The following is a 13,091-nucleotide window of genomic DNA, read 5'->3' as shown; positions in this document are numbered from 1 at the left end:
ATGAATCCTTCTGTGTTAATGTTATCGACATATTATTGCCTAAGCTGCAAGCAGTTCTCCATTTATCTTATCTTTTACTTGGCTAGTGTGTGTGTGTGCGCACATGTACACGCACGCAAACACACATGTGCATGTGTGCTTACAGATGTGAATGAGTACGTGCACATATAGAGGCCAGTGGTTGACATTTTCTTCCACTATTCCTTTTCACTTTGCTTCTTGAGACAGGCTTGCTCAGTGAACCTGGAGCTCACCAATTCAGCCAGACCAGCTGGCCAAGGAGCTCCAGGGATCCCCCTGTCTCTACCCTTCAGGGCTGGGGTTCCAGGTTCCCAGGCTTGCACAGCAGGCAGTTTGCCTACACTCTCCCTCCCAGCCCTTGCTTGTGAATTAGTTTCTAGACACGTGGTGATTTGTGTCTTTCCAGGGTTGAATCTGCTTTTCTTTATTTTATTTTATGTTTTATTTTTGCTTTGTAACTTCCCCTGCTTTCATGCTTAGAATGTCAGTCTTAATCCATCTCTCAAAAACTGTCAAATATCGAGGCTTTGCCACTTAGCAGAGGAACAGGGAAGGGCTGTCTGTCTCTGGAACCAGAACTGACAGGTGGAACTGAGCCTTCTGTGGGATGATTTCCCCTCTAGCTGAGCAGGGCAGACTGCCTCCAGGGCCCCTATTTAGCTGACATGGGGCTGAACAGCAAAGGCCTCATGTTATGTGGCTGTGAGGCCAGGAAGAAATAGCACAGCCTTCTCACCCGAGGCTTCCCCCTCCCGTCTTCCCCCATAGCGGCTGTTAGCCTTGTCTGGGACTGGGCGGGTAGCTCTGCTTTCTGCTTTTTGCAATCTTGGTTTGGTTCACCATCATAGGCCTCAAAGGGTTCCACACCACACTGTAGCTTGCTTCTTCCTCACTGTGCAGATTTGAGTCTCCGTGGCTGTGGAACCCATCCCGTGCTGCATACCCACTTAAGGGCATGTGCAGTTTTATAACAGAGGATACGTGTTCCCTTGAAGGGGAGCCAGTGTCGTGTACTGGTGATGGAAACACACTTAGTGCCAGAGATCCTCTTTATAAAGATGGAGAGCTGAGTTTGCTACCTGCCCAGGTAAAGGAGAAAGCGAGTAGGGCTAGAAGGGATTTCTACCACCGGCTTAGTGGAGCTGACAAGTTGCTCAAGTGTCCTGTGCTTCTAACCCATATCCCTCTAGAAACTCCTGCTGCAGTCTCCTTTTCTCAGAGAGCTGCTGCAGGGGTAGGAGATGATGGTAGGCACATCGCTCGTGCTCAGGAAATATTATGGCAGTTGGTATTTTCATCTGGACAAAGAAAAGCTAAGGTAAGCACTTTGTGACTACTTAGGGCATAGTTTTCTGTACTGCCCGTGATCTGTTATTGAGCTGCAGATCCAGGGACACAGCCTGAAGTGATACTACCTGACGCGCTCCACACAACTTTGATGAGCATTGATTTTGATTTTGGTGTGAAGATTCCCACTGATAGCCAGCATAATGGAGTGTAAAATTCAAGGACACGGCATGGGAGCGGATCCTTGAGGCCCTGAAATGTGTAGAGGTCTGAGCACCAGCATCCTTAGCATCAGAGTGTAGTGGGGAGCTGCGGGCCTCTTCCCACAGTCCGGCTCATGGCTGCCTGGCTAGCTTATGCCCCAAAATAACGACACACAAACTCTATTCTTTTAAACACTGCTTGGCCCATTTCTGTTCATGTATGTAGCACCCCAAGGTGCGCTTACCGGGAAGATTCTAGCCTACGTCCATCCTGGGTCAGAGCTTCATCGTGTCTGCTCTGGAGAGGAGAGCATGGCGTCTGTCTCTCAGAGGAGCTGCCCTGCATCTGAGCTCACTTCCTCTTCCTCCCAGCATTCTATTCTGTCTACTCCACCCACCTAAGGGGTAGGGTAGCCTATCAAATGGGCCAAGGCAGTTTGTTTATTGACAAATGACCTTCCTCCATCATTTCCCTTTTTTCTGTTTAAACAAAAAAAAGGAAGGCTTTAACTTTGACATAGCAAAATTACATATAAGAAAACAGTTATCAAGTAAAAATTACAATATTTACATCTATTTTATCTTTATCATAACTAAGGAAAACTATAACTATCTATCTATTATTCAACTCCATCAAAGACTCCAGAAGAATACAATATTACCTAAGCAAACAAAAAGTAAGCAACTTCTAAACTCTAGAAATGACAGAGACATCTCACTGCCTGGACAGTCACCCAAAGTTCCTCTGTACCGTTGGGGCATCCATCTTCGGCCTAAAGGTCCATAGTATCCAGAGACATTTCCATGAAGCAGGAAATTTAAAGGCAGTTCAGTCACTATCTGCTGTGTCCTGCAGAATGTCTCGCTGACTCTTTCATGAATCAGGAACCCCGAAAGATCATCTCACCTTTAGGCAAGTTCAGCAGTCCTCTCTCTGCGGGTTCTTTGTGTCCAGTTTATAAAATAGTCCAGGCAAGAGCAGTTTCTTGCCCAAATGGCTATCAAACTCCATAAGGATCCTCTTCGATGCCCATCTTCTTCTTGAAGTAGATTGGTGCTGCCAGGAGCAGAGTGTCTCATTGTCATGAAAAACCCTAAGTTATTAAAACATTTAAAATACCATATTCTCTAGCCTTTGAAAGATATGATGAATGCCTATCTGAAATATATGCATGCACATCTAGAAAATCTAACTAACATGACTACAAACTTGACTATTATTGATAATTATCCATTAACAACCTATAGACATTACATTTTTAAGTGAACTACACAATCACAATACCTTAATCAATATCAGAAATACATATACAGATAATAAAATTGACCTTAAATTAATATCAGTAAACCAAGATTCATATCAATGCAAATTGTTCACATCTATATCATCTCCCCCTTTAAATGTAAAAGAACATTTATAAACAATATATGGGAACATGGGCGCAGTTTTTTCTCTCCCAACTGCTTCCTGCTGAATGGGGGCGCTGTTAATCAGGTCTTTCATGGTATAACCTGTGTGCTAGGTTCATCTCAGTTGGCAGTTGAGCGAAGCAATTTTTTAAGGGTGTTCACAGCAACCCTTCAGGAGGACGTGGTCTATCATACCATATTGGGATCGAAGAAGCAATCCATAGAGTCTCATTCTCTGTGAAAACAAAAGAAGAATCTCTTTTCCAAAGTATCATATCCTTAGATCCAAATTCTGAAGTCAAGGTATTTTGAAAATATCTATCTTGGATTAGTTTAGCAACATTTATAAACAAATATCTTTTAGCATCTGTTGCTCCTTCCTCAGCATTCAAACAATTCAAAGAGAGCATAATAGCATACAGTATCAAGATTCTCTGGGTAATTTCCATCTTTGTGCAGCTTTATTTTAACTCTATTTTGTTTACTTTTACTTTTGTTTTATATTTTCTGTATATCTTTGTCCTGGAATAACTCTTTAGACCAGGCTGTCCTTGAACTCTCAGAGATCTGTCTGTCTCTGCCTCCCAGGCATTGGGATTAAAGGCGTGTGCTACCACACCTTGAAGTCACAGAGGTCAATCTCCCTCTGTCTCCTAAGTGTTGGGATTAAAGGTGTGTACTACCACACCCAACTGCTTTCTTCCTTATTTTTTTTTAAGAACTTTTAGCCTGCATATACTTTTAACACACTGTAAACAATTTAGAAATTTTCTTTGTCTTTGAATCTCTCTTTACTGTATCTCTCTCTTTTTCTGACCACACGAGCCTTTAAATTACTGAGCAATATGGGTAGGATTAAAGCCGTGGCTTTGCCAGCTAAATCCAGGCCATTCCTTAGCTTTCCAGCCTCATGGCAGAGGTACCGGCTGTAGCCATGTTTATCACCACAACTCTGTGGCGTTTCAAGGTCCTTGCCAGCACACAAGCTACAACACTCAAATGCTCTCTCTGTAGCTGGCCCTCCTGCCTCAAAGAATCAGAGTTTGCCCTGGCAGGACGGCCCAGAAAGCCGGCATTTTAAAACAGCACAACTTTTTTCCTGCTACGGCTGAAAACAAACAAGCATGCAGTCAGCTTTTATCAATACCATTTAAGTGTTTCTTGGCAGGAACTCTTAATGAGCTGCAGGATTTTGCAGCTAAAGCTGAGTCAGGAAGCCTCTCTTAGATGAGAGCGCTTGCTTGCTTCTAGCAAGCAGGGCAGACCCAAGAAATTGCTGCTACCAAGAAAACATGTTTTACTCTATTCTTTCCAAGCTTTCTGTGGATTCAGTTGTCCACACGTTGGGGGCCATCTGTAGTGGGGAGCTGCGGGCCTCTTCCCACAGTCCGGCTCATGGCTGCCTGGCTAGCTTATGCCCCAAAATAACGACACACAAACTCTATTCTTTTAAACACTGCTTGGCCCATTTCTGTTCATGTATGTAGCACCCCAAGGTGCGCTTACCGGGAAGATTCTAGCCTACGTCCATCCTGGGTCAGAGCTTCATCGTGTCTGCTCTGGAGAGGAGAGCATGGCGTCTGTCTCTCAGAGGAGCTGCCCTGCATCTGAGCTCACTTCCTCTTCCTCCCAGCATTCTATTCTGTCTACTCCACCCACCTAAGGGGTAGGGTAGCCTATCAAATGGGCCAAGGCAGTTTGTTTATTGACAAATGACCTTCCTCCATCATCAGAGATGTTCTTCATAAAGGAGTGTGAAGATGGTGGGCCGCCATACTGATAAGACCTTGCTGGGAACTCTCCTCTCCATCCTGGCTCAGTAACAGGCACAGAGCGTTTTTTATTCTGGTGTCTTTGTTGCTCTTGGATGACCTCTTACTTTTTCAGTGTTTCAACAGAATTGTATATTTTCCATCTTATTGTCCCTACACAATTGAGGTCGGTTGTGAGGCTTGCTATGGACATCAGCTCAAGGGTGGCAGTGTGAGCAGAAGCCTCACCACCTGGTATCCCATGTGTTATGATCTGCTGGTCTGGTCTGTTACCTGGGTACCCTGTCCCTTTAAGAGACAAGCTCCGCCCTCTCCCAACCCCTCCCCTTCCACCTAGGGAAGCAGATATCCTTCCTCCTCCACCTGCGTGCTCTCTCTTTCCATCTCTCTTCTGAAGAGCTAACTTCTGCTCTCTTTCTGCCTCTCTCTCTTCTTCCTTCTTCTTCCCTTACCCCTTTCCTTTTCCCTCCATAACCCACTAAGTAAACTCTGTACCCCAACCCTTTCTCTGCATGGCATGTCTGTCTGTTTCTTACCCACCATGGTCTCCCACCTGCCAAGGTGAGCAGCCAAGGCCTCAGGGGACTCGCCAAGGCCCCCCGGTGGCCAAGAGCGGCCCCTTGTGGAACTGGCTGCCCCTCGTGGGATGGTTCCCAACTACTATATCTTTAAACAAGAATAACACCATGCCCCATTTTGCTTTGAGTGGTCTCAACCATCAGGGAGTTAGAGACTAGACTTGTCCCAGCTTCATCTCTGAGAAAAGGGTCCAGTAGTGTAAATACCTAGAAACCTCTTTTTTAAAAAAACAAATTTATGTGTATGTGCCTATATGAGTATATTCTGTGTGTACGGTTGCCCATGAGGGCCAGAAGAGGGAGCCAGATCCCCCAGAGCTGGAGTTATGGGCACTTGTGAGCATGGTTATAGGTGTTGGGAACTGAGCCTGAGTCCTCTGGAAGAGTAGCAAGCCATCTTCATGGCGAATGCTCTCTAGACCACATTTCATTGTTTCATTTGCCAAGCATCTGTGATATTTCCCCTGTCACTATGGCAGAGTCAACTAGACTGGTAGACTGCTTGACAAGCCAGACCCTTGTTTGCCCACCCAACATCCAGGTGCTGAATTAGACAGCTATTACTCAGATCAGGTTTATCTCAGAGACACATTGAGTGTGTCACATTCCTGGCTGAGAAGATTGGGAAATGAGGATGTCTGGGTAGTCTCAGTTCATTTGCAATGACGCTAGTGACCAGGCTAGGGATCAGGCTAGTGACCAGGCTAGTGACTAGGTTGGTGACTAGGTTGGTGACCAGGCTAGTGACCAGGTTAATGATCAGGCTAGTGACCAGGCTAGTGACTAGGTTGGTGACCATGCTAGTGACCAGGTTAGTAACCAGCTAGTGACCGGGTTAATGATCAGGCTATTGACCAGGCTAGTGATCAGGTTAGTAACCAGGCTAGTGACCAGGTTAATGACCAGGTTGGTGACCAGGCTAGGTTGACTGATCGGGCTGAAGAGAAGAAATGCAAAACAAACCCCTATCAGGTTCTTCCTAGATGTTTTTGTTCTCTCTCTGTCTATGTCATTTAAGCACATGCTTCCCACAGTTCATAAACCTCCTTGCCCCCACCCCTCTCCCTGCCACCAATTCCCTTCGTTACCCAGATAGTTTTGCTTTAAATGTTGTTTATATACAAAATTGGATTTTTTTCAGCCATAAAGAAGAATAAGCTTATGTCATTTTCAGGAAATGGGCGGAAGTGGAGATAATCTCAGTGTTATTTTTCTGTGTGTGCAGTTGTATGTATGTGTGTGTTCATGTGTGTGCAATTGCTTGTGTGTATGTGTGTGTGTGTTTGTGATGGGGGCCAGAAGAGAGCCTTGAGTGCTGGTCCTCAGGTGCCATCCACTGTTTTTGGAGATAGTCTTTCATTGGCCCTACCTTGCTACATAGGCTAGGCTAGCTGGCCAGGGAGCCTCGGAGATGTACTTGTCTTGGCCTCCGCAGTACAGGGTTATTAAATTCTTATGAGCATCTCTGGCTTTTCAAGCTAAGGTTCTAGGGAGCAGTCCAGGTCCTTCAGCTTGTGTAGCAAGCACTTTATAGACTGAGTCAACTCCCTAGCCCTCCATGCTGTTTCTAATGGTCACAGCACCCTAGGAGGTTACTATTATTATAAATCACTTTCTCCTCCTTTGATAGAGCCTTCTTAGCCCAGGCTACAAACTCACGCTTCTCCTGCAGCCTCCCCAGGGTTGGTATTATAGGCTTTAGCTTTCTATGATCACAGGCAAAGGTATCTCATAGTTAAGTAGCAACTTCAGCGCCACAAGGCCCATCAGGGATCCAGCTGAGATTTAGACTAAGGGATGCACAGGCTGTCAGGGCAGAGTCTGTCTCCTCCCTCTTGGCAAGGTGTCTCTCTGAACAGCTGAATCTCCTGTGGATACGGCGAGGATTGCTGGACCTCTTGGTGTGGAAATGATGCTTGCCCTTTGTCTCTCACTTGTTCTCATTATGTGTTTCCCTTTACAGCTCCTTGCTTCTGCAACGCCTGCCTCTCCCACTCTCCTGCAAACTCTAGTGTCAGAAGGACTACGTCATCTCGTAAACCCTTGGGTTCTCAGACCTAGCTTGAGGCTAGCATATGGACTCCGTTTAGTGAGAAATGATAGCTCGCCAGAAGGTTCCTGATGCTGATGGAGGCATGCTTAAGTTGGTAGAGCGTAGAAGTTACAAATGCAGGCTTGGAGTCTGAGGACCTGAGTTTGAATCTTTACTTTGCTATTTCCTAGGTGTGTCCCCTTAGGGGCAGTTCCTTATGCTCCCCAGTTTGCTCACTTGTAGAATGAGGATGATACCAGCACTTTGGTGAATGCTGTGGGAACCAGCTCTAAAGCCTGCAGAGCAGTGTGAGAACACGGGTGCTCACGGAGTTCCAGGGAACGATGCTTGCCCTCTGCATCAGACACTGTCCAAGCTGTGTTTTCTTTATGTTTTTGGTAGCTTCATACACATGTACTGTATTATATTCACATCCCATTATCCTGGCATCCTTTCCTCGGGTTTCCTCTTCTCACCTAGTCCTTCAGTAGTTACACCATCCGAAAAAATAACACCCCTTCTCCAGCAACCAGGAACCAAACCTCAGGAGGGGATGTGGCCTCCTGGGCATCCCCTCTAGATGCGGTGCAAAGTTACAGACGATTATTGTGCTGGTATTCATAGCTACCATGTTCCATGATTGCAATCACAAAGTCACGTGTGAACAATAGCATTTCATGGTGCTCGTCCCCACTCTTCAGCTCTTGAATTCTCTTCACCGTCCCTTGTGCAATGTTTCAAGAACTCCGGTGAGGCCTTGTGTGACTCACAGGTATTGTTTAAGGCTCAGTGCCCATCAGTCACTAATTCTTAGCACTTGGACTGAATATAAGTTTTTGCACTAACCATTCCTCTTTGCCTAAATGTACCTTTTCTCCTCAGGCTGAGAGCTGCGTTTCTCTAGTTTTAAATATTTAGAAGGCAGTTTGACAACTTGTTCACTTAAGGAAGCAATGGAAGTGTGTCATGTTCCAAGCCCCATCCTACTCTCAGAACCCGTGACCCCCTCCCCCCCAGTCATAGGCTAGGTTTCTGGAACCAGGTCTGTACCTCTTCTTGCAGACTAGACCTCAAATCTAATCCCAAGGCAGTCGGTTATACCTGAGACAGTGGTGCCGCTATCATACCAGTGGGTTTTCTCACTTAGCGTGTTGGTATCGTAGCACACATTTTACATGTTTGCTGCCCCAGAAGCCCACATAGCACCGTTTGGCACCATGGATGCCAGCCAGCAGAGAGAAAACTTCCAACTCAACTCTATCTTGATTTCTCTATAACCTGTAAGATACCACCAGGGTGATTTAGCTTAGCATCTTACCATCTACGTCTAGGTGGGCAACTGAGAGCAATGCTAAAAAGGCTCTGCCTTCAACAGGCTGCTCCTGTACTGGGCATGCTCAGGTATCTGCGGCAGTCAGGGAAACTGAGCATCCAAGACGTTTGTAGTCAGACAATCCTGGGTTTTTGTACCACAGTGACTTGCTAACAAGGTGGGCCTTGGACATTAAGGTGAAAATAAGGCAAATAATTATACAATTGGTGATGACATCTACATTGGTGTGTGGATGAGGCGAGGTGGGGTCGGCGAACTCTTCAATGTGTGTGTGTGTGTGTGTGTGTGGTTTCCTATGAGTCAGGATCTCCCCATGATCTCTGAACAAATGAATGGTTAAAAGCATATTTTGCTGAATGAACACTGGAAGAAGAGAGAGGCTAGGTTGATCCCATCCAGTTTAGGCCTTAACAAACTGGCACTGGGTACATGAGGTTAGAGAAGTTAAGTAGCCATGAGGACTGAGGTGATCTGGTGACATCCTGGCATGAAGAGTCACATCATGGTGATTTTTTTCCTTCTAGGCCCACACAGGTTCATTTTACTTGTCACCTGGGTTGTGCTATGCAGAAACAGCTGTCTGCTAATGTCCTCCCAACCCCAGACCCAGCCTCCCACTTACCACTGACTATGTAGGGACAAAGAAATGAAAACAATTGGTCTTACACAATTTCTAAACTACTGTATTGTATTGCAACGTCTTGGCTAATTGAACCTAAATGAATCAATTCGCAGATTTCCTAGAATAGGAATTGAATGCATTGGCCCATGGCTCTGTCATGCTTTTATTTATTTTTTTCTTTCTGAGATGTGTCAATTAGTTACATTCATTATGGAAGAAAAACAACTATGAGGCAGTTTTCACACCTCACCTGCATGGTTAGCTCTTGGGTGGTCTTTCCTTCTAGTGGACTAGATTAATCTGTTCCTTGTGGAAGAGCAACCACAAGCTGGAACATTCCCTCAAACTTCTAGTCTACACACCGCACCGTGACATAGTAACCTGATTAGTCCCATTCTTAAAGACATTGTGCAGTAATGAATAGCTTGGTGTGCAGCCAAGGTATGGGAGATTTCAATGCACACATTTCCAAATGACCTCTTGGTTTCCTAACTAAGTACAAATGACTCGCTAACAATAAACTTGGCTGAAGTGTTATTCCCTCAGAACAACATGGCCATTACTCACCATGCAGAGAGCACACATGAGATGACGCTAGTGTAGACAATATATTAGGGGTCATTGTGTGATTTTGTAGATGCTCTGAGGCCTATGTTTGGAAATTACACAAACGGGTCTCAGCGAATCTAGATTTCAACTAAGCTCGGCTGTGATCTCAGCGTAACTCTTGGTAAATAGAAGGCTAACAATCATTATTTGGTGAACAAGGAGAAAATGAAAAGTTTAATAAAGTTTACAAATTAGCTCTCAGATACTCCCTTTTTGTCATTTGCTATCCCTCCTTTGGGATGTTGTGGAGGGAAATTATGCATGTTCTTTTGGTGTGTGCATGATGCCTGCGTGGAGGTGTGTGCGCGTGTGCGTGTGTGTGTATGCATGTCAGAAGTCCATATCAAGCACCATTTCTTAGTCGCTCTCTGATTCGGGAAGGCTGAGTGACAGCAAACACAGGTGATCCACCTGTCTCTGCCTCCCTAGCCCTGGGAAGGTTTACAATGACTACCTATCGCGAACGTCCATGCATCTTCTGATGAAGACCGCTCTTATTTTTCTTCCACATTCTGCTAGACCCAGAAACTGGGAGTAAAAGGTAACTTAATTCAAGAGCTGGTTCTCCTTAAAAACTGTTTTTTTTTTTTTTTTTTTTTTTTTTTTTTTTATATTTTGTATTTTATTTATCCACCGTGGCCATTTGAGTTAACATTCATATGTGAGCTCAACTATTCATACTTTTCTACTTACAGACAAGTAGGCAGAACATTGATGAGAACTTTTTTTTTTTTTTTGTGGAACCATTTAAGAGTGGGTTGTTGACTTGATGCCCCTGGCCTCTACACTCATTAATATATTTCCTGAAAATAAAAACATTCTCTCATAGAACTCCTCAACTCCCAGAAAAATCAGAAAATTGCCTTTATTTTACTAGAGTTCAATTCACAGATCCTTTTCACATTTTACTACCTTTACCACAAAGCCTTTTATTTTTTTTTTATTTTTTTTTTTTCCTTGCTGATTTTTTTTATTAATTAATTAATTTAATTATTAAAGATTTCTGCCTCTTCCCCGCCACCACCTCCCGTTCCCTCCCCCTCCCCCAATCAAGTCTTCCTTCCTCCTCAGCCCAAAGAGCAAGCAGGTTTCTCTGCCCTGTGGGAGGTCCAAGGACCACCCACCTCCATCCAGGTCTATTAAGGTGAGCATCCAAACTACCTGGGCTCCCACAAAGCCATTACATGCAATAGGATCAAGAACCCATTGCCATTGTTCTTCAGTTCTCAGTAGTCCTCATTGTCCATTATGTTCAGCGAGACCGGTTTTGTCCCATGCTTTTTCAGTCCCCGGCCAGCTGGCCTTGGTGAGTTCCCGATAGATCATCCCCATTGCCTCAGTGTGTGGGTGCACCCCTCGCCGTCCTGAGTTCCTTGCTCGTGCTCACTCTCCTTCTGCTCCTCCTTTGGATCGTAAGACTTCAGTCCAGTGCTCCAATGTTGGTCTCTGTCTCTGTCTTCTTTCATCGCCTGATGAAGGTTAATATTCAGGGGGATGCTTATATGTTTTTCTTTGGGTTCACCTTCTTATTTAGCTTCTCTAGAGTCACGAATTATAGTCTCAATGTCCTTTATTTATGGCTAGAAACCAAATATGAGTGAGTACATCCCATGTTCCTCTTTTTGGGTCTGGCTTACCTCACTCAGGATAGTGTTTTCAATTTCCTTCCATTTGTATGCAAAATTCAAGAAGTCATTGTTTTTTACTGCTGAGTAGTACTCTAATATGTATATATTCCATACTTTCTTCATCCATTCTTCCACTGAAGGACATCTAGGTTGTTTCCAGGTTCTGGCAATTACAAACAATGCTGCTATGAACATAGTTGAGCATATACTTTTGTTGTATGTTTGGGCATCTCTTGGGTATATTCCCAATAGTGGTATTGCTGGGTCAAGAGGTAGGTTGAACCCGACTTTCCTGAGAAACCGCCACACTGCTTTCCAAAGTGGTTGCACAAGTTTGCATTCCCACCAGCAATGGATGAGAGTGCCCCTTTCTCCACAACCTCTCCAGCAGAGGCTATCATTGGTGTTTTTGATTTTAGCCATTCTGACCGGTGTAAGATGGTATCTTAATGTTGTCTTGATTTGCATTTCCCTGATTGCTAAGGAAGTTGAGCATGATCTTAAGTGACTTTTGGCCATTTGAACTTCTTCTGTTGAAAAGTCTCTGTTCAGCTCAGTGCCCCATTTTATAATTGGATTGATTAACCTTTTACGGTCTAATTTCTTGAGTTCTTTGTATATTTTGGATATCAGACCTTTGTCAGTTGCGGGGTTGGTGAAGATCTTCTCCCAGTCAGTGGGTTGCCTTTCTGTCTTAGTGACAGTGTCCTTTGCTTTACAGAAGCTTCTCAGTCTCAGGAGGTCCCATTTATTCAATGATGTCCTTAGTGTTTGTGCTGCTGGGGTTGTATGTAGGAAGTGTTCTCCTGTGCCCATGTGTTGTAGAGTACTTCCCACTTTCTCTTCTATCAGATTCAAACTGTTTTTAAAATAAGATTGTTGCCACTCAACCAGTAAGTTAAGTCTCAGAGAGGACAATGACTTGCCTAAATTGGTAGAGCAAGTTTGGGATGTAGCAGGAGCTCCCAGCCTGGGATGTTCCAGGCTACCTTGTGTCTCTGGGGACAGCCTGTCCTCTTCTGAGTTGAGTTGTGTCCTTTCCTGCCCCAGCTGGGAGTTATGGGAAAGAGAGAGCCTAGCCAGGAACAGCACTTTGTCACAGTGTGGCACCAGATTGCTGCTTGGCTGGGTGAGGGCTGAACTGAGGCTGGGGAGGAGAGAGAAATCATAGACCCACGTGCAACAAACTGCAGGCGTATACATCTTCAGTGCTCTCCCTTGCCCCAGAAAACACATTCAACCACGTTTCTTGTCCAGGGTGCAATGACATTATCATTTTGCCCATTAAAGTGAATATTTTTGAGACTCCCTGCATATGACTGGTGAGTTTTGCTGAACAGAAGGTTTTGGGAAGACCGCCTTGCATTAAGAAGGCTCTCATGGAAGATTCGGTTGTTTGCGAGTGACTTCCTTGGCTCAGTGCATTGAGAACTGACAGGAGGAAGTCTTCAAAGAATTAATTTGTGAAACTGTACATTTAACACCCCAGCCTCAGCTGAAAGAGCCAGAGAGCTGAAGAAGTGCTGAATGTGGGGAATGTTCCACGGCCTTCACTCCTTGCGAGGAAGGACAGCCACATCAGCATCCCTTGGGTGG

This window comes from Chionomys nivalis, chromosome 1 (assembly GCF_950005125.1).
Source record: "Chionomys nivalis chromosome 1, mChiNiv1.1, whole genome shotgun sequence".
In the NCBI taxonomy this organism is placed as follows: domain Eukaryota; kingdom Metazoa; phylum Chordata; class Mammalia; order Rodentia; family Cricetidae; genus Chionomys; species Chionomys nivalis.
The sequence above is the reverse complement of the archived record's forward strand: the minus strand, read 5'-3'. Positions refer to the sequence as shown.